At 46.3% G+C, this 21545-nt stretch overlaps 1 protein-coding gene across 1 annotated transcript in view; it reads left to right on the top strand.

The window, feature by feature from the left end:
• Nucleotides 1–17881: 17881 nt before the first annotated feature.
• LOC145343385 (coronin-2A-like) overlaps nt 17882–21545 on the top strand; it is a 127651-nt gene continuing 123987 nt past the window's right edge. The window contains exon 1 of the mRNA XM_080189600.1: nt 17882–18113. The gene's annotated coding sequence lies outside the window, so the exon portion shown is untranslated. The remainder of the gene's footprint in view (nt 18114–21545) is intronic.

The following is a 21545-nucleotide window of genomic DNA, read 5'->3' as shown; positions in this document are numbered from 1 at the left end:
CTTTGCCCCAAGTGCTATATCCAGCTGCCTCTTGAATACATTCAATGTGTTGGCATCAACTACCAGTTGAAACATGGTTGTCACTGGCTGGGCCAGCATTTATTGCCCATCCCCAGTTGCCCTTGAGAAGGTGGTGGTGAGCTGCCTTCTTGAATCACTACAGTCTGTGTGTTGTGGGTTGACCCACAATACCATTAGGGAGGGAATTCCAGGATTTTGACCCAGCGACTACGAAGGAATGGCCAATCTATTTCCAAGTCAGGATGGTGAGCTGTTTGGAGGGGATGGTGGTGTTCCCATGTATCTGCTGCTCTTGTCCTTCTTGATGGAAGTGATCGGGGGTTTGGAAGGTGCTGTCTAAGGATCTTTGGTTTGCTGATGATTTCTTGGTGTTCAGCTCCATTCTCAGCCTCCCCGATTATGCAGCAACCCATGCTGGCCTACACCCTAGCTTTTTGCCAATCTGGCTCAGTCAATGGGAAGCACACTCTGTTCTGACATAGAAGGGTGTGGGTTCAAGCCCCACTCCAGAGACCTATGAGCACAAAGATGTATACTGATGATCCCGTCAGTGCTGAGGGAGTGCTGCCCTGTCCCAATTTCCCTGCACTGATGTATGTTAATGACCTCGACTTGGGTGTAAAGGGAATAATTTCAATTTTTGCAGATGCCACTAAACCTGAAGTACAGGTTGGATATCCTTTATCGGAAAGCGGAACACGTACTAACCAAACTTTTATTTGAAGAGCCATGCAGTTACTTTGTATGTTAATAAAGCAATATATTATACTGCAGGTGTAATATGTTTTCACAGGTAAGAAGTAAGATATGTGAGAGTTGGCAAGTGGAGTAACAAGGATGGCACGGTGGCACAGTGATTAGCACAGCTGCCTCACAATGCCAGGGACCCGGGTTCGATTCCCAGCTTGGGTCTGTGGGGAGTCTGAACGTTCTCCCCATGTCTGCGTGGGTTTCCTCCGGGTGCTCCGGTTTCCTCCCACAGTCCGAAAGACGTGTCGGTTAGGGGTGCATTGACCGTGCTAAATTCTCCCTCATTGTACCCAAACAGATGCCGGAGTGTGGCGACTAGAGGATTTACGTAGTAACTTCATTGCGATGTTAATGTAAGCCTACTTATGGCACGAATAAACTTTAATTGTAGACTATAGCTAACCTAGACTACTGTAATGTAAGTCTGCCTGGCCTCTTTTTGGGGGGGGGGGTGGGAGGGGGGGAATGGTGTGAGCTTTTGAGGGTCATGTGATCAGGCCAGACCCTATGGCAATGCTACGAGGGAAGCTGAGCCAATCAGGAGCGAGGGGGCACATCCCAGAACATGGACGATCTCAGATGGAGTCAGAGGAGGAGACATTAGACTGTGTATTAGTTCTGTCAGACCCTTTTCTTTGTATATATACTATATTAATAAATCATTCACTGTTGAAGCTACAACAAGTTGCCTTTTACTTTACTAGAGAGGCTTCGGGCCTACTGGATAGACAGTAGATATGAAAACTTCTAAAAACCAAAATGTAATTTGGCCCAAAGGGTTTCAGATAAAGGATACATGACTGATACGTTGTGAACTGTGAGGGGGAATTTTAAGAGGATGTAGGCAGGGTGGTGGAATGAGCGGAGGACTGACATTCGATAGAGTGAAGTGTGAAATGATCCACTCTTGGAGGAAGAAGAAGGGGAGACAATAGAAAATTAAAAGGGGTTAAGTGGAAATGGTCAAGAGCTTCATGTTGTTGTAGTGATTCAGAAACATTACTTACAAAAACACCAATAATCTGATTATTATCTCGCTGCCAAATGTGGGATTTCATTCTGTGCAAATATCTGCCATATTTTCTACAACAGTGACAAAACTCCAAAAGTACTTTGTGTCAAGAACTTTGGAATGTCCTGAGGTTGGCAAAGGCGCTACAGAAATGCAAGCTTTTCTTTCTGATTCTCTCATTTCTTTCTCATGCTGGGGACAGGTGGGGTTTAATTCAAACCGCCTCTATTTTTCCCATCACCGCTCACTCCGTTAACAGAAAGGTGTTTTTGATTTTTGATCCCACTTTATAAGCCGTAAGACCAGAAGGAATAGGAACAGCAGTAGGCCATTCAGCCCTTTGAGCCTGCTCTGCTACTTAATAAGATCAAGAAATGGTGCAATCGCCCCAATCCTTCAGTTTTGGAATGGGTCTAAACTTCTACGATTAAGCCCACAGCAAACCTGAGATATAGTAAGATCAGAGGGTTAGTTTATTTTATGCAAACACAAAATGTGGGAAGAGGGTTCGCAATGTCCCCCCCACCCCCTCCCACTTTTGGCATTCATACAATGAAAGAGTGATAGGATAAGAGAAGGGATTCAGGGCAAAGCCCACAGACAAAATAAGAGTTATTATTTCACGTGATTCCAGGGTTCAGAGTCAGAAGTCCGAAGGTGTATTCCTGCAGAGCAGTTTGTAGGTTGAAGTTAAATGTGGATTTGTCCACTTTTTCAGTGCCACTGACTATCACAATGGGAGAAGAATGTAGGGATGACTGAGTCTTGCAGCAGTAACTGGTACAGATATTCCAGTACCAGCAGTATCGATCAGGGCCAGGCAACTTAAACCAGGCCTGAGTTCTGGTTCTATTGCTGTTCTGTTGATGGAAGATGGTGGATTAGCTTCACGAGGTAATATTACAGGTACTAGCAGTTTGGTGGAGGCAGGAGTTTGGGATGTGTCAACATGCGACATGACTTCCACTTCTTCACCTTGGTTTAGACAAAGGGCGTATATTGCTGGTCTGGATTCTTGAGACGGTCAACACTTCATCTGTTAATACATATACCAGATTTCACAGAAACATAGAAGACAGGAGCAGGAGGAGGCCATTTGGCCCTTCGAACCTCCTCCGCCATTCACCACAAACATGGTTGATTGCCAATAGCCTAATTCTGCTTTCTCCCCATAACCTTTGAGATGTCTGGCTTCTCTCATGTCCAACAATAAGAACAGATTCTCCCTGTGTACTGTGTGTCCAACAATGGGAACAGGCCCTCCCTATGTACCGTGTTCAAGAATAGGAACAGATTCTCCCTGTGTACTGTGTCCAATAATGTGAACACACCCTCCCTACGTAGTGTGTCCAATATGGGAACAGATTCCCCCTTTGTACTTATGTTCAATCATAATGCAGGGTCCCAAGAGTGAGCAAGACTTTTTTTTTGTGTGGAACCCAATCAGTAAAGTACACAAATCCATCAAAAACCATCAGCAGGCACAAACAATACCATTGGCCGCTTTCCCATGCTTACTTTCAGAATAATTAGTTTCCTTCTCAGATTCCTCTTGCAATCAACATCAAAAGATTAAGGGCACATTCACTAGAATGGCAACAGGGATGGGGGACTTCAGTTAATGTGGAGAGACTGGAGAAGCTGAGCTTGTCCTTCCTTAGAGCAGAGAAGGTTAGGCAGAGATCTGAAGAACTTCAGAACTACGGAGGTTTATGGTTGTGTAGATGACAGGGAATTTCTACAGAGATGAGGAGGAATTTCTTCAGCCAGAGAGTGGTGAATCTGTAGAATTCTTTGCCGCAGAAGGCAAAGAAGGGTGGCATGGACAAGTCATGGGAGGCCAGGTCATTACCCATGTAACTGTCTAAATGCTTTTTTAGAGACAAAATTGTACCCGCCTCTACTGCTGCCTCAGACAGCTTGTTCCAGACACTCACTACCCTCTGTGAAAAAATTGCCCCTCTGGACACTTTTGTATCACTCCCCTCTCACCTTAAACCTATGCCCCTCTAGTTTTAGACTCCCCTACCTTTGGGGAAAGACACTGACTATCCATTGGGTTTCATAATGTACTTTGGGGTACTTGCCAAGGCCTTGACATCTCTCCTAAAGTGTGATGCCCAGAACTGTGGCCACAGTGCTCCAGATGGAGCCTAATCAGTGATTCATTAAGATTTAGTCGAACTTTCTTGGTGCTCCTTGTTATCCTTTACTTTGATAAGCGAAAGAGCAAGCTACATTCCAGATGCAGAGTAGACATCAGGGTCAACTGAGGTGACAACCTCAACAATTTGTATTCAAGTCACAGCACAGTGGTTAGCACTGCTGCCTCACAGCATCAGGGACCCTGGTTCAATTCCCGTCTTGGGTCACTGTCTGTGTGGAGTTTGCACATTCTCCCCGTGTCTGCGTTGGTTTCCTCCTGGTGCTCTGGTTTCATCCCACAATCCAAAGGTGTGCAGGTTAGGTATGTTCACCATGCTAAATTGTCCATTAGTGTCCTGGGATGCGTAGGTTAGAGGGATTAGTGGGGTAAATATGGGGGGGGGGGGTAACAGGGATAGAGCCTGGGTGGGATTGTGGTCAGGGTAGACTCGATGGGCCGAATGGCCTCCTTCTGTACTCTAGGGTTTCTCTAAGTCAAAATGGCACAACTGCATAAATTACTTATTCAACGTAGACCAGCAATTGCATCCTCTATCAGTCGGTGTAGGAACTTTGCACGTCGCAAAAGTGGGAGTGCTTAAAAAAACCCACAGAGACCGTATCTGGCAACAGTACAAACAGAGAAACTGAAACGCAGAAAATATTGATTCAATGTCCCCAGCATTCAAATTGCAGCCTGTCCTTCAATACAAGGAGGCAGCTCCAAAGCTTATCACTTCTTTGTCTGTGTTTGATTTGTCTACACTTAAAGTGCGATGTTAAAGCAGCCCCAGATTATCTAATCAGAATGGCTAAACACAGAACCATGAGTGCCACCAACACCGTGTAACTGGCTGAGGTCTCATGGGTTTAGCAAGCAAGTTACAATTGAGTATGTGCTTGGACATAAATTATATTTTTGCCAAAAAGGGGAGACATCGTTCATAGAAATAAAAACGTCCAACTTTATATTGGATTGAGGCTTTCCCCCCAATATTACAGAGGGTTATCAACTAAATTTTAATGGTTAATTTTAATGGTTAAAATCCGTGTTATTTAGTGTTTTTCTAGGTGCAATCCAAATGTGTAGAGTAGGAGTGAGAGAGGAAAGTCAAGGTTGAGTTAAGATTTTTGAGTTTATTTATTAGTTTAGGCTTACGTTAACACTACAATGAAATTACCATGAAGTTACTCCTAGTCGTCCCACTCCTGCACCTGTTCGGGTACACTGAGGGAGAATTTAGCATGGCCAATGCACCTAACCAGCACGTCTTTTGGAATGTGGGAGGAAACCGGAGCACCCGGAAGAAATCCATGCAGACACGGGGAGAACGTGTAAACTCCACACAGACAGTGCTCGAAGCCAGGAATTGAATCCGGGTCCCTGGCTGTGGAGACCAGGTCACTGGGTGTCTTTAAGACAGAGGTGGATAGGTTCTTGATTAATAAGAGGATTATGAGTATTGGGGAAACGGCAGGAGAATGAGGATGAAAAAAGCAGACTCGAAGGGGCAAGTGGCCTAGTTCTGCTCCTATGTCTTGTGGTCTTATGGTCAGATGCTGTGCGACAGAAGTGCTAACCATTGTGCCACCTGTAATGACAAAGGGGTCAAGGGTTATTGTGGGAAGGCAGGATAATGGGGTTAAGGCCAGTAATGGATTAGCTACAATCTTATTCAATGGCAGAGCAGGCTCGAGGGGCCTCCCCTACTCCCATTTCTGATGTCCTTACGGATTAGAGCCCAACCTGGAGGCTTATGGCCAGTTCGGAGCACCGCACTTCAAGAAGGAAGTCGAGGCCTGTGAGAGAGTAGAGGGGATTTGCTCGAGTGGTACTTGTGGAGAATAACTTCAGTTCTGTGGGGAGGAGACGTGGGGAAGTTGGAACTGTTCTCTTCAGAGTAGAGAGGGCTAAGCGGATATTTAATGCACATATTTCAGAATCATGAAAGGATTTAATGCATAAGCAGAATTGGTGGAAGGGTAGTTCAGGACAATTTGCAAAAGAGCAGTGTTACGAGGAGATTTTTTTTTTCCACACAGTGATTCCTTACGATCTGGAATGCATTGTCTGAAAGGGTGATGGAAGCAGATTCAATAGTAACTCCCTAAAAAAGAAATCAGGTAAGTACTTGAAGGGAAAGAATTTGCAGGGTTAGTGATAATTAGATAGCTCTTAGAAAGAGATGCTATAGGCACAATGGGACATGAGGATCCCGCTGCACTGAAAGATTCTGTGATTTGAACAGGTACATGGGTAAGAATTTGATGAACCTTTTGTGCTTTAATGCATATATTTCAATGGGATACAAGGGAGCGAGGGGTAAATTATTCTCTCCCCCTCTTTCTTGTGGCATGAGAATCGAATGCGTTAAATTAATAATAAAAATTTGATTAATTATTCATGAAATTGCAAGAGCTGATTTGCATACTGAGCGTTGAAGATATAAACTTTTAACAGACCCTCCGGTAACCTCTTTTTTCAAAATCTTGACATCTCATTTAATCCCTGCAGTGCAGAAGGTGGCCATTCGGCCCATCAAGCCTACACCGACTCTCTGACAGGGTATCTTACAAAGGCTTTATCCCCATAAACCCATGTACTTACTCCATTAATCCCCCTATCCCACACATCTTTGGACACTTGGGACAATTTAGCACACCTAATCCACCCATCCAGCACACATTTGGACTGCAGGAGGAAACTGGAGCACCTGGGAGAAACCTGCGCGGGCACGGGGGAGAAAGCGCAAACTCCACACAGACAGTCAACCGAGGCTGGAGTTGAACCTGGGTCCCTGATGCTGCGAGGTAGCAGCGTTTGCCACTGTGTCGCTGGGCCTGCACCACATGGACTGCAGCGATTCAAGAAGTGGAGATGCCGGCGTTGGACTGGGGTAAGCACAGTAAGAAGTCTCACAACACCAGGTTAAAAGATTCTGTTGCGAGACTTCTTACTGTGATTCAAGAAGGCAGCTCACCCCAACAACCTGAAGGATAATTGGGAATGGGCAATAAACGCTGTCCTATCCAGTGGTACCCCCTTTCTAAGAATGGATTTAAAAATCCTTATTAGTTAATCTACTCTTCAAATGGCTAAGTGATGGTGAATGAATGACTCACAACCAACCCATTAGAAACTTCCAGATTGTGTAATCGGGGTGGAGATTTTGTGCGGATAGTGAAGAGGATTGTGTGAAAGGTATGGGTGTGAATCGATAAGAGACATTCAAAGGTGAACCTTGCAACACAATTTTATAAACGTGTGGGACTCCGTCAGAGGGCAAAGGTGGAAATTTTATGGGGTCCACAGTTAGACATCGTCTATTAATTTGCAAGGCAGGTCTCACCATTTCCAGGTGGATAGATTTGTTTTGTCCATTTCATTAAAAAAGTCTTTTCCAGTCCTATTTGTTCTTCCTTTTCTGAAGCTTTTAGAGCAGTGTATTACTTTGTTGAGCAATGCCTTGACTTTAAAATTCTCATCCTCATTTTCAACTCCTTCCAGTTTAGTTTATTTATTAGCATCACAAATAGACTTGCATTAAGAACATAAGAACATAAGAAATAGGAGCAGGAGTCGGCCATCTAGCCCTTCGAGCCTGCCCCACCATTCAATAAGATTATGGCTGATCTGAAGTGGATCAGTTCCACTTTCCTGCTTTCTCCCCATAACCCTTAATTCCCTTGTTGATCAGAAATCTATCTACCCGTGACTTAAATATATTGAACGAGGTAGCCTCCACCACTTCAACGGGCAGAGAATTCCAGAGATTCACCACCCTTTGAGTGAAGAAGTTCCTCCTCAACTCCGATCTAAGCTACTCCTGCCCTTATTTTGAGGCTGTGCCCTCTAGTCCTGCTATCCTTTCTAAGCGGAAAGAATGTCTCTACCTCTACCCTATCTAGCCCCTTCATTATCTTATATGTCTCTATAAGATCCCCCCTCAGCCTTCTAAACTCTAACAAGTACAGACCCTGTCTATTCAATCTCTCCTCATAGGCCAACCCCCTCATCTACGGTATCAGCCTAGTGAACCTCCTCTGCACTCCCTCCAAGGCCAATATATCCTTCCGCAAATGTGGCGACCAAAACTGCACACAGTTCTCCAGCTGCGGCCTCACCAGTGCCCTGTACAGTTGCAGCAAGACCTTCCTGCTTTTATATTCTATCCCCCTCGCTATAAAGGCCAGCATCCCATTCGCCTTCTTGATCACCTGCTGCACCTGCAGACTGGGTTTTTGCGATTCGTACACAAGGATCCCCAGGTCCCTCTGCACCGTAGCATGCTGCAGCTTTTTGCCCTTTAAATAATAATCCCTCCCACTATTATTTCTACCAAAGTGGATAACGTCACGTTTGCTAACATTGTACTCCATCTGCCAGGTCCTTGCTCACTCACTCAGCCTATCCAGATCCCTCTGCAGACTTTCCACACCCTCCATGCAATTTGCTTTCCCACTCAACTTCGTGTCATCAGAAAATTTCATTACCCTACACTCAGCCCCCTCCTCCAGATCATCTATGTAAATGGTAAATAGCTGAGGCCCCAGCACCGATCCCTGCAGCACTCCACTAGTCACCAACCGCCAACCAGAATAGCATCCATTGATTCCAACTCTCTGCTTCCTGTCAGACAACCAATCCTCAATCCATGCTAACACCTTGCCCCCAACTCCATGCACCCTAACCCTTTGCAGCAACCTTTTGTGAGGCACTTTATCAAACGCCTTTTGGAAATCTAAAAACACCACGTCCACTGGTTCCCCTCTGTCTGCCGCACTAGTCACATCCTCAGAAATCCAATAAATTCGTTAAACACGACTTCCCCTTCACGAATCTGTGCTGCATCTGCGTGATCAAACCGTTCTTTTCTAGGTGTCTCGCTATTTCTTCTTTGATGACGGATTCTAGCATTTTTCCAACTACGGACGTTAAACTAACTAGCCTATAATTCCCTGCCTTTTGTCTGCTATCTTTTTTAAACAGTGGCATAACATTAGCCGTTTTCCAATCTTCCGGCACTTCCCCAGAGTCCAGTGGATTTTGATAGATAATTACTAAGGCATCCACTATCACCTCTGCCATTTCTTTCAGAACCCTGGGATGCATTCCATCCGGTCCTGGGGACTTGTCTACCTTCAGTCCCGCTAGTCTATTAAGTACTACCTCTCTAGTGACAGTAATTGCATTAAGGACCTCATCTCCTACCATCCTTCTATCTTTAATATCCGGCAAGCTATTTGTGTCCTCCTCTGTGAAGACCGACACAAAAAACTTATTTAAAGCCTCAGCCATTTCCTTGTCACCCACCGCTAAATCCCCCCTCTTGCCCTCCAAGGGTCCAACATTCACTCCAGCCAGTCTCTTCTTCTTTATATGTTTGTAAAAACTTTTACTATCATTTTTTATATTTAGAGCTAGTTTAGCTTCATACTCTATTTTTCCTTTCTTTAATTGCTTTCTTAGTCAACACTGCAATGAAGTTACTGTGAAAATCCCCTAGTCACCCACACACCAGCGCCTGTTTGGATGACTGAGGGAGAATTTAGCACAGTCAGTGAACCTAACCAGCACGTCTTTCAGACAGTGGGTGGAAACCGAAGCACCCAGAGGAAACCCACGCAGACACGGGGAGAATGTACAGACTCCGCACAGACAATGACCCAAGCCGAGAATCGAACCTGGGCCCTTAGCGCTGTGAGGCAGCAACGCTAACCACTGTGCCGCCGTGCCACACATGGCCATGGTCTCTGTGCACTGATATCTCTGCGATATCCTCCAGCCCAACTGGGGAGATGGAGGTGCAGTAATAGTATCACCGGATTAACAATCCTGTGGCCCAGGTTAATGCTCTTGGGATATGGGTTCAAATCCCTCCATGGTAGCTGTGTCTGCACTGACTCTCTGTCTGAACATCTTACCCAGGCCCACCCACGCCCTATTCCCACATATTTAGCTCACTAATCCCTAACCTACACATCTTGGGACACTATGGGGTAATTTAGCATGTCCAATCCAGCTGACCTGCACATCTTTGGAGACTTAGGAGCAATTTAACATGGCCAATTCTCCTAACCTGTACATCTTTGGAGTGTGGGAGAAAACCGGAGCATCCAGAGGAAACCCACCCAGACACGGAGAGAATGTGCAGATTCCACACAGGCAGTCAACCAAGCTGAGAATTGAACCCGGGTCCCCTGCGCTGCGAGGCAGCAGTGCTAACCCACTGTGCTGCCGTGCCATCTGTTTCTGCCTCCATCCATAGCAAAACATGCTCTGGATTGCAGTTTTAAACAAAATTGCATGGAATATAAAGCAAAGGAAAGACCATTCAGCCCACCCAATCTATGCTGGTTCCCACTGAGCCATGTTTAATGCTGTCCAAAATGTGACTTATGACAAATATCATGAAAGGGTGGATTGAAGCTAAGTTTGACCACAGATATGTTCCATCTCAGCTATAACTCGATGAAAAACAAATTTGTGTGTCTCATACAACTCTAACATTTCTGTTATATTTTCAAAAATAACCTTACTGTTACTGCACCTCGGTGCCTGAACCCTCTGAAGTGTCCTTCCGCAGTACAGCTGTGATATTCTCCTTACCCAGTAAGGAGAAAAACATAATAAAAATAATAAAAATTAATAAAACCATTGACAATTGTTAGAAAAACCCATCTGGTTCACTAATGTCCTTCAGGGAAGGAAATCTGCCGTCCTTACCTGGTCTGGCCTACATGTGATTTCAGAGCCACAGCAACGTGGTTGACTCTCAACTGCCCTCAGGCAACTAGGGACGGGCAATAAACGCTGGCCCAGCCAGCGACCCCCATGCCCCATGGATGAATAAAAAATAATAACGCAGCCAACAGGCTGAGTGTTAACCTGCAAATCCTACCAATATGCACCAATGATAGGCGGTAAGGGTGGGAGAGATTCCTGGTCAGCCATGTGATGGAAAGGACGTTAATGTCTCTGCGATCAGTATCCATAGCTCCAGGCTATAACATGCATGTTACCATGTCAACTCGGAATCTCTGAGTCAATTGTAACATGCACCAGATAAACACGTGAGGGAGAATGGAATGGAAGGAACAAGAATGAAATAAATAGTTAGAGGGGGTACTTGTGTGGAGAAAAGACATCAGGGATAGGTGGCACAATGGTTAGCACTGCTGTTTCACAGCGCCAGGGACCCGGATTTAATTCTGGCCTCGATTCACTATCTGTATGGAGTCTGCACATTCTCACCGTGTCTGCGTGGGCTTCCCTCTGCATACTCAGGTTTCCTCCCACACTCCAAAGATGAGCAGATTAGGTGGATTGGCCATGCTAAATTGCCCTTTGGTGTCCCAAGATGTGTAGTTTAGGGGAATTGGCAGGGTAAATAGGACCTGGGTAAGATGCTCGGTCAGTGCAGACTCGATGGGCTGAATGGCACCTTAGGGGTTCTATGATTCTAAATGGCCTGTTTCTGTGCAAAAATAGTCTCTGTAATTCATGATTAATTAATCTTCTGGTGGTGTCCTCTTGGGGAGCACATACTACTTGCTTGCTTTATTGTTTCCCACAAGGACTCATTGCATAGGAAGCCCTATAGAGATTAAAATGGGCAGATCCAGCTTCTTGTCTGCGGCATGTTAAAACTGGCTCATTATCCTGATGGCAAAACTATGGAACAAGCTATGCCTGTGCGACTGGGGAGTAGGGCTTGTTTACTCTGCGGTGGGACACCAGGCCACTCACAACGTTTTTGCCAAGCTCATGTTGTTCGACAAGATTCGTTTTAAGCATTGTGTAAAAATAACATGGCTATCTGTTGCAAAATTAAAAATAAACATTAGCTTTATCAAACATCAGTTACTGAACCCACTCAGATAAGACAATCAGCAGCAGCCCCATTTATATGAAGGAAGCTGACAGAACACCCTCTCCTGTGCTACAGCCCAGTGTTTGTATCTCCATGTGTGTACTTGTCTGGCTTACCCTGTCTGCCAACTCTACCATTAAGTCTGTTCCAATGATGTATTTCATTTCTGCTTGTAGATTCAATGTATTGCTTTGCACTTACAGCGCCAAACAGGCCATTCAATCCTTACATCATAGAGATTTACAGCATGGAAACAGGCCCTTTGGCCCAACTTGTCTGTGCTGCCCTCTATTTTAAACCCATAAGCTAGTCCCAATTGCCCACATTTGGCCCACACCCCTCTGTACCCATCCTACCCATGTAACTGTCTAAACGCTTTTTAAATTGTACCCTTATCTACTACTACCACCTCTGACAGCTTGTTCCAAACACTCACCACCCTCTGTGTGAAAATGTTGCCCCTCTGTATCTCTCTGTATGCCCTCTAGTTTTAGACTCCCCTATCTTTGGGAAAAGATATTGACTATCTAGCTGATCTATGTCCCTCATTACTTTGTAAACCTCTATAAGATCACCCCTCAGCCTCCTACGTTCCAGAGAAAAAAGTCCCAGTCTATCCAACCTCTCCTTATAACTCAAACCATCAAGGCCCATAAATCCTAGTAAATCTTTTCTGCACTCTTTCTAGTTTAATAATATCCTTTTTATAATAGGGTGACCAGAACTGCACACAGTATTCCAAGTGTGGCCTTACCAATGTCTTGTACAACTTCAATAAGATGTCCCACTCCTGCATTCAATGTTAGGTCTGTATTAGTATTTGTGCTCCACACAAGTTCCCCGCCTTATCTATTTAGAATCATAGAATCCCTATAGTACAAAAGGAGGCCATTCGACCCATCAAGTCTGTCCTGACTGTAATCCCATCCAGGCCTTACTTCTGTAACCCCGCACATTTACCCTGTTAATCCCTCTGATACTTAAGGTCAATTTAGCATGGCCAATCCACCGCATATCTTTGGATTGTGGGAGGAAACCGGAACACCCGGAGGAAACCCACACAGACACAGGCAGAATGTGCAGACTCCATACAAACGGTGACCTGAGGCTGGGACTGAGCCCGGGTCCCTGGCTCTGTGAGGCAGCAGTGCGAACCACTGTGCCACCCTATCAATGAAAATTCTTTTGCTCTATCATCATATCTTTCTCCTTCCACGTGCGTCTCTGAATTCTACTTAATACTTCAGTAACCCAATCTGGGAATCGAACTTGGGTTTGAGCCATGAGGCAGCAGTGACTAACTACTGTGCCACCCCTTCAATTTTTTTTAACAACCAGGGCAGCACAATGCCACAGTGGTTAGCACTGCTGCCTCACAAGGACCCGGGTTCAAATCTGGCCTTGGGTTACTGTCTGTGCAGAGTCTGCACGTTCTGTCCATGTCTGTGTGGGTTTCCTCCCACAGTCCAAAGATGTGCAGGTTAGGTGGATTGACTGTGTTAAATTGCCTCCTGGTGTTGGAGGATTAGCAGGGTAAATGCATGGGAATAGGGCCTGGGTGAGATAGTTGCCAGTGCAGACTTGATGGGCCAAATGGCCTTCTTCTGCACTGTAGGGATTCAATGATTCTCCAGCGTTTCCATATCAGTTTTTGTAATATGCAGCAACAATTCTGCTAAGCTAGGCACTAAAGGTGCTATAGGAATTCAGGTTGTTGTTGCAGCAGCATCATCTCAGATCTTAAAAGGACACTAGAGGCAGGCGATGGATAAATGCACCACGTGGTTTGGATCTGGGCCAAACAGAAGTTCTCTGCTCCAATCTGTGATGACCTCGCCACACGCCTGCCGACACAAGAACAGCTGCTGCAGTTCCAAACAACTCGCTGACTGCAAAATGCATCGAAATATTCCAGGGAGACAAAAATTCCACTCTCCAATCTATTATCATCTGACACACACGGGATAGTGAGGCGCTTTGCTGAATTTGGCTTCAGTGTTTGTGGATTTGGGAGAGAAAGTCAGCAAAGGGAAGGCTGCACTATTGTCCAGGAACATTTCCTCGTCAAACATTACAAACCAAAGAGGAAAGAGTTGCATTTATATAGCACCTTTCGCCACCTTGGGCCTCTCGGGGCACTTGACAGCCAAAGAGGAACTCTGTTGCAGTGTAGTTACTGTTGTAATGGAGGATCAGCGATTCCTACAGTGCAGAAGGAGGCCATTCGGCCCATCGCGTCTGCACCGACCACAATCCCAGCTGGGCCCATAGCCCCATAATCCCATGCGTTTACCCTAGCTAGGCCCCCTGACACTAAGGGTAAATTTAGCATGGCCAATCTGCCTAACCCGCACATCTTTGGAGTGTGGGAGGAAACCGGAGGAAACCCACGCAGACATGGGGAGAATGTGCAGACTCCAGACAGACAGTGACCCGAGGCCGGAATTGAACCTGGGTTCCCGGCAGCAGTGCGAACCACTGTGCCACCGTGCTGTATTTCCAAACATGGCAACTCATTTGGGCACAGCAAGATCCCACAACGTGCAAAGGACCAGATAATCCGTTCGAGATTAAATATTGATCCCGGGGATGACTTCCTTTGTTCATCCCCAGATTTTGATTCTTTGACATCAAACTGAGCAGGTGGGACCGCAGTTTAATGCCTCACCAGAAAAACGGCACCTCTAAGGCTACAGCACTCCCTCAATACTGTGTTAATGTCTTGTTAATTACATTGTTAAGATTTGTTAAAGTCCGTTACATTTTTTTTTATATTTATTCATGGGATGCGGGCATCGCTGGCTGGGGCCAGCGTTTATTTTCTATCTGAGGGGATTTAATAGTCAAGCACGTTGCTGTGGCTCTGGACTCACACAGGCCAGACCAGGTAAGGATGGCAGATTTCCTTCCCTAAAGGACATTAGTGAACCAGATGGGCTTTTATGACAATCATCTCATAGATCATGTTTCCACTAGTGGGAGAGAGACTAGAACTCAAGGGCACAACCGCAGAGTGAAGGGAAGCTCCTTTAATACACAGACGAGAAGAAATTTCTTCAGCCAGAGAGAATGGTGAATCTGTGGAACTGTTTGCCACAGAAGGCTGTGGAAGTCAGGTCACTGAGTGTCTTTAAAACAGAGATAGGTAGGTTCTTGATCAATTAGGGGATCAAGGGTTATGGGGAAAAGGCAGGAGAATGAGGATGAGAAAAAAAAAACAGCCAGGATTGAACTGTGGAGCAGACTCGATGGGCCGAATGGCCTAATTCTGCTCCTATGTCTTATGGTCTAATTCCAGGTTTTTAGTGAATTTAAATTTCTGCAATGGTGGGATTTGAACCCTACAGTACTGCACTGAGTATCAACAAGTGTACCGTTCACAGTGGGAACAGTTTGGAAAGTGTGTGGAACAGTTTGGGGGGGAGAGAGAGAGAGAGAGAGAGAGAGGGATAGTCTGGATGGAGAGAGAGACCATGTGGAGAGAGAGAGGGGGGAAGTGGGAGCAGTTAAAGTAAATTCAGGACAAATGGGATTTTAAAACCATATGATCATCAGTCCTGATTATGGATATCGGGACTCCAAGATTCTTATCACATTCTCAGCTATGCCCTAATTAGTTTAATCAATTACTAACTAAGATCTGCTAACATCTGTGGAGAGAGAATGAGCCTATGTTTTGAGCCTGGATGACCCTTAATCAGAGTTGATGAAGGGTCATCCAGATTCAAAATGTTGGCTCTATTCTCTCTCCACAGATGTCAGATCTGCTGAGATTTTCCAGCATTTTCTGTTTTTGTTTCAGATTTCAGTATCCGCAGTATTTTGCTTTCATATAAAGGACAATTTAGCATGGCTGGTCCACCTAACCAGAATGTCTTTGGACTGTGGGAGGAAACTGGAGCACCCGGAGGAAACCCACACAGACACGGGGAGAACATGCAGACTCCACACAGACAATCACCCAAGTTTGGGATTGAACCTTTTGTGATTTTCTTTGTTCTTTGGGATTTTAGTTCAGTCGGGCAGCGTGGTCAGTGCAGGCTTGGAGGGCTGAAGGGCCTGTTCCTGTGCTGTACTTTTCTTGTTCTTTGTACCCAGGTCCCTGGCACTGTGAGGCAGCAGTGCTAACCACTGTGCTACCCTCCATCCTCATCTAAATGGGTGACCCCTTATTTTTAAGGTGACCCAGTTCTAGACTCTCCCACAAAAGGAAACATCAGGCTGCATGGTAGCACAGTGGGTTAGCACTGCTACTTCACAGCTCCAGGGACCTGGGTTCGATTCCTGGCTCTGGTCACTGTCTGTGTGGAATTTGCATGTTCTCCTTGTGTCTGCGTGGGTTTCCTCCGGGTGCTCCAGTTTCCTCCCACACTCCAAAAGATGTGCGGGTTAGGTTGATTGGCTGTGCTAAAATTGCCCCTTAGTGTCCTGAGATGTGTAGGTTAGAGGGATTAGTGGGTAAATGTGTAGAGATGAGGGTAGTGCACTGGGTGGGCACAGTCTCGATGGGCCGAACGGCCTCTTTCTACACTGTAGGGATTCTATGATTCTTCTCCACTTCCAACCTGTCCAGACCCCCTCAGGATTTCATATAGGATCACCAGGTTGCTTCTTCTGTCAAACTTGTCTATTAGAGGCTCAACATGTCACTCCCCAGCCTTTGAACTCATTCCTACTTCTCAAAAATAAATATTTGATGTCAGTTGCATTCTAGAGAAGCCATGTCTTGCTGATTGTTCAGGCCTGGCAAGTACACAGAAGGATCATTCTCTGGCACCTGGTGGGGATTTTCATCCACAATGAAGCTCAACATGCCAGTACCGTCCAGCTGGGCCGAATGGCCTGCTCTCTGCGGCCAAATAAAACGTCCCCCTTAAAGCGCTGTAAGACAAGTTGAATTATCAGGGCACTTTCTATTAATTTTCAACTTCCAAGTCTACTTTATATAAAAAAATGTTACGAATAAAAGATTTTTTTGGGGGGGGGGGGGGTGAGCGGAATCTAGAATCAAACTATTGCTATGTTGAGAGATGATGAGCGGCTTAAAAGCAATTGCGGATCCACATAAAGGGGGAAATCTGTGAGAGGGCAAAGACTGATTCAGTGACAAAAAGGGATGCTGGTGTGTGGATGAATTATTGCTCCCGGAAGGCGAAAGCTCATGTTGACGGGAGTTACCTTGTGTGAAATGTCGGGATTTTAGGTGTGCAAAGATTTGTTAAAAATCTATATAAACAGAGAGGCAGGAGATTTGCCGCACCCTGTCGCTCCTGTTGTGTGTAGACACAGACTGAGAATACTGCAGCTGCTGTGTGTGTTAGAGAGAGAGAGAGAGACTCCGCCTTCTTAAATCTCCTTACTGCAAGACACTCGCTTTTCCCAACTCACTCCAATCTAGTCAGCACAAAGGCGAGAGGATCACTCTCTCATTGTCATTTGCTGCCCCTCAGTCTCAGCCCTCTCCTGTGTGTGACTCCCTTCTGCGTATCTCTCTCCCTCTCCCTTGAGCGTGTGTCCCTCTCTCTCCCCTGAGTGTGTGTCTCTCTTCCCTTCTGTGTGTCTCACCCTCCTCCCTTGTGTGTGTCTCTCTCCCCCTCTCTCCTGTGTCTATGTGTCTCTCTCCTGTGTGTGTCTCTCTCTCCTCTGTCTGTGTGTGTGTGTGTCTCTCTCCTCTGTGTCTGTGTGTGTGTGTCTCTCTCCTCTGTCTGTGTGTGTGTGTCTCTCTCCTCTGTGTCTGTGTCTCTCTCTCCTCTGTGTCTGTGTGTGTCTCTCTCTCCCTCTCCTCTGCGTGTGTCTCTCTCTCTCCCTCTGTGTGTGTCTCTCTCTCCCCCTCTGTGTGCGTGTGTCTGTCTCTCCTTCTCCTGTGCGTGTCTCTCTCTCCCCCTCTCGTCTGTGTGTCTCTCTTCCCCCCCCTTCTCCCTCTCCTCTGTGTGCCTAATTCTCCTTCTGTGTGTGTGTGTGTATTTCTCCCTCTCCTGTGTGTGTCCTTACTCCCTTTAAATCTCTCCCTTTAAACCAACCCCCCTCTGTGTGTTCCACACCCCTCTCTCTCCCTCCCTCCCTCCCTCCCGGTCCTGCCTGGCACTGCCGGCATGTTTTATGAATGAACATTGAACCTTCTGGGGAGAGAGAGAGAGAGACAGAGAGCGAGGGTGGCTCACGGCTGCAGGGTTTAAAGTCGGGACACATTGTGCGGGAATAGCAAGGAACGGGAACAATAATTCTTTGAAACAGAACGAGAGAGAGGGAGAGGAAGCAGAGCAGTTGCCTCTTTACCTGCTGTGTCAAACCTGCAGGGAGTGCCTTGGAAGGTAAGAGGGAAAAACATGGTCATGGAGTGTAAGCAGAGACCTCACCTGTTTCTCAGTCACCTTCCCTTTGAGGTGTTAGTTCTTAAATACATTTAGAAATATATATTGTTCAGAGGTGTGACTGGTTGCAAACATTCTGTAGGCTAAATAAGGCTAATTAGCGCTCTCCCCTCCGTTGCATTTTGATCAGAACAACAGCGTTTAAAAACATGATGGTGTAAGGGAGGGCAAAAAATTACCACTCGCTCTAAAACAGTCGCTATTTTCAGCCTCGGAATAAGGGATCGTCTCTAAAAAGCATCTTGAACCCAAAAGGCCACCAGCTCCCCAAACTCTTGTGAAAACGGGGAAATCCTTTTCCATCTGATTTTTTTTTGTCTGTTGACTGATCCGTTCCACCCTCCCTTTTACTTAAAGGTGATCATTTTCTTTCAAAACTTGGGCCCCGTTTCCTCAGGTTCAGACTTGCCACCACCCTCCCCTCTCCCTTGGTCCAAGGGGGAGTGTGGCATCTGCCCTGTGTTGATTTGGGGATTCCTGATTCAACAGGTAGAAGTTAGTGCAAAAAAGAGTGTCTGAGCTGATGTCCTTCTGCTGGTTTAGGAAGTTTCCTCGGAGTAGCTAAACCCCTGGGATGACCCCTCCCTATCCCTGCAAGCTTCTCCAACCCTACATCCCTCTGAAATCTGGCTTCAAGTCTAACCTCTTGTGCAAATCCCTCTCCCCCCTCCAGTCCTTTCACTCCATCGTTGGTGGACAGGCCTTCAGTGACCTAGGCCCTAAACTCTGGAATTCCTTTAACACCTTCTACCACTTCGGATGCTCCATAAAATCTGCCTCTGTGATCAAACTTTTGGTCATCTGTCCTAATATCTCCTTTCGGTGTCCAATAAGTGAAATGCTGCAGATGCTGGAATCTGAAAACAAAACAGAAAATGTTGGAAAATCTCAGTAGATGACCCTTCATTCCGACTCAAAATGTTCTCTCTCCCACAGCTCTCGCCAGATTTTCCAGCATTTTCTGTTCTTGTTGTGGTGTCTGATAATGTCTCCGTGAGGTGCCTAGGAATGTTTACACTGTGCTCCAGGCGCTATACAGATGCAAGTTATTCCGTATCCTGTGTTTTCTAATCTGGGGCAGGCTTGCGTTGGCGATCCCACGTTGGGAGTTCAAAAATTGCTGTGGTTGATAGTCCTGGTTGCCACCTGGGCACTCCCCCAGGAGGTGCGTGGATGAAGGTGGGGGTAGGGCTGTGCTGTGATGTAGCCACAGTCGCATAGCTGGCAGGTGGGTGCTAAAAGAGCCCTGTGCTGAGGCCTGAGCTTTGGGGTGTGGCCCCTCTCCCTGTGGAACTGAACTCCCAACGCAGAGGGAGTGAGTGTCAGGGAATGTTGGGGAAAAGTGAATGGATTCTATATATTTGACCACGAGTGAATTAACCCATTAGTCTCCCCTCTCTGTGCTGGTGGGAAAATTCCCCACAATATCCAGAATAAAGGGTAATAACGCACATTCTTAATTGTAAAGCTGTGTTGGGAAAACCATCTAAAATGTAATTGCAAAAAAGGTTCCCTGCAGCATTAACCCCCAGATGTCCATTACTGCAAAATCATATGTTCTACCTTAGATTAGAATATATTCTAAGCCTACACAGCGTAGCACGAGGCCATTCGGCCCATGGAGTCCACACCAACCACAATCCCACCCAGGCCCCATCCTACAACCCCACACACTTACCCTGCCACTCCCCTGACACTAAGGGGTAATTTAGCATGGCCAATCAATTAACCAACACACCTTTGTATTGGGGGAGGAAACCAGAGCACCCGGAGGAAACCCACGCTGACATGGGGAGAATGTGCAAACTCCACACAGGCCAGGGGCTGGAATTGAACCCACACCGTCTTAGCTTTCTTTGAAAGAATGTTGATACAAAATTGTTTTTTTTTAAAATTTGGATGCAATGGAAGCAACAGTGATCCTTCACTCCCCACCCCCCCAGTCCCCTCGGAGGGTATCTCCCCTCACACCAAATCCCGATGCCCACCCATCCCCTCATGCCTCAGTTGGTGGTACACTTTCTTACCTTTTGGCTGTGGGTGCAGGGTGCATTCCAGAGATTGAGTAAAAATCCAGTCTGTTGGCATTCCCAGTGCAGTACCGAGGGAGCGCCGCGCTGTCGGTGGGTCAGTACCAAGGGAGCGTCACGCTATCAATGGTGTCACCTTGATAGATGAGGTGCTAAACTCAGGCCTCCATCTGCCCTCCCCCAGGTGGATGGACAGGCCACCATTTTGAATAGCAGGCGGGTCCTCTCTGGTTTCCTGTTCAAAATTTATCCCACAATCCAAACGATCTGGTCATTATCTCATTGCTGATGTGGGAGCTTGCCGTGAGCAAATTGATTGCTTTCCTTCCTGCATTGCAATGGTGCCAACAAAGTTCCTTTTTGAAGGGTGCTCACTGTTGTAATTTCAGAAACACGGCAGTCAACTTGTGCACAGCAAGCTCCCACAATCAGCAATGTGATAATGATCAGAGGATGTAGTTTTGTGATTTATATAACGGGTCAAATATCAGCAGGGAGAACTCCTCAGTCTTCTCCACTGAAGGGCCAAGGGTGACGCGGTGGCACAGTGGGTTAGCACTGCTGCCTCACAGCGCCAAGGGCCCAGGTTCGATTCCTGGCTTGGGTCACTGTCTGTGTGGTTTGCATGTTCTCTCCATGTCTTGCGTGGGTTTCCCCTGGGTGCTCTGGTTTCTTCCCACAATCTGAAAGATGTGCTAGCTAGGTGCACTGGCCACGCTAAACTCTCCCTCTGTGTACCTGAACAGGTGCCGGAGTGTGGTAACTAGGGGATTTTCACAGTAACTTCATTGTGTTGTTAATGTAAACCTACATATGACAAATAAACAAATTTTTAAAAAGGATTCTTTTACATTTACCCAAATTCTTGCTAGGTTTCCATTTAAAATAAGCCTCGTCCAAACAACAGCATCCTCTGATGGTGCAGCACTCTCAGAACCGGAACTGGGGGGGTCAGCCGAGATATTGAGCAGGAGTCCTGAAGCTGGACTTGAACCAAAACCTTCTGTCCAAGAGGCAAGAGTGCAGGCCACTGAACTGTAGCTAACGCCCTACATACAGGTGCAAGTCCTTCCTTTCTTTTTGCTCTCAGTTTAAGTGGTACAGTGCCGAGTTCCCTCGAGCTAGGCTGGGAAAAATCGAGAACGCTTTGTTCCGTACATCAGACACTATTGAGTTTGTGAGCAGCGGGTGGGGCTGGCTGCAACTCTGATACTGAAGCCAGCCATGCCTCCCCATTCCTGCCCGTGGCACAGTGTTGGCACACTGACACGGCCATTCCATTTTCAAGGACAACCTTGAGCACTGGCAACACATCGAGAGACACTGGGTCTCTGCTGCCATT

This window comes from Carcharhinus amblyrhynchos, chromosome 5 (genome assembly GCF_965287045.1).
Source record: "Carcharhinus amblyrhynchos chromosome 5, sCarAmb.v2.hapA, whole genome shotgun sequence".
Taxonomy (NCBI): Eukaryota; Metazoa; Chordata; class Chondrichthyes; order Carcharhiniformes; family Carcharhinidae; genus Carcharhinus; species Carcharhinus amblyrhynchos.
The sequence above is the reverse complement of the archived record's forward strand: the minus strand, read 5'-3'. Positions and strand labels throughout refer to the sequence as shown.